The sequence below is a fragment of the Egretta garzetta genome, unplaced genomic scaffold, assembly GCF_000687185.1.
Source record: "Egretta garzetta isolate BGI_Z169 unplaced genomic scaffold, ASM68718v1 scaffold293, whole genome shotgun sequence".
Classification (NCBI taxonomy): domain Eukaryota; kingdom Metazoa; phylum Chordata; class Aves; order Pelecaniformes; family Ardeidae; genus Egretta; species Egretta garzetta.
In genome coordinates, this window is record NW_009259318.1 from 408030 (window position 1) to 409087 (window position 1058).

A 1058-nucleotide genomic window follows, 5' to 3' on the forward strand; every position below is an offset into this window, starting at 1 on the left:
AAATGGTACTCTAGACTGAGGACAACTCATAGTACCTCCCCTCTCTAACCTTCAGGAGGAAGTTCCCTACTCTTCCTGTCATACAGAAACTCATAACGAGAAGGGAAACCTACTTCTAAATAATCCTTTGATAGTAGAATGTTAAATATAAAGTCGTGGCCTTGATGTGGTCACCTCTGTTGTGAAGTGGTTCTGGCATAATAGTGTTTGAGTTTCCAAATCTTGACACCCTGTATTTTGAAAAGACAAGCTTTGTTACATGAAACAGAAGGGAGGAGAAAAGTACAAGCTCAATATGTGTGAGCAGTGCTGCTGTTGCCAAGAAGGCCAATAGGATGCTGGGTTGCATCCAAAAGGGCATCACTAGCAGAGATAAAGAAGTCATTATGCCACTCAGCGCTTGTCAGGCCACACCTGGAATACTGTGTACAGTTCTGGTCCCCACTATACAAAAAAGATGTGGACAGGCTGGAAGGGGTCCGGAGAAGGGCCACCAAGATGATCAAAGGACTAGGAAGCCTGTTGTATGAGGACAGGCTGAAAGAACTGGGTTTGTTCAGCCTAGAGAAAAGGAGGCTTAGAGGGGATCTCATCACCATGTACCAGTACCTAAGGGGTAGCTATAAGGAAGATGGAGACTCCCTTTTTATGAGGAGTCACATGGAGAGGAGAAGGGGGAATGGACACAAGTTGCTCTTGGGGAGATTCCAATTGGACACAAGAGGGAAATTTTTCACAATGAGAACAGTCAACCATTGGAATAATCTCCCCAGGGAAGGGGTTGACTCCACTACATTGGACCCTTTTAAGATGCAGCTGGACAGGGTGCTGGGCCATATTGTCTAGACCACGCTCTTACCTAGAAAGGTTGGACTAGATGATCCTTGACGTCCCTTCCAACCTATTCTACCTGATTCTATGATTCTATGATTCTATGATGCAGAGATTTGGAAGTCATCCCCAGGAAGCAGAGTGAAGCTCTCAGCTTGCACCCATGGCACGTCACATGGAGCAGCCCTGAAGAGTCCAGAAGGCAGTGCTCTCAAAAGCAGACATCT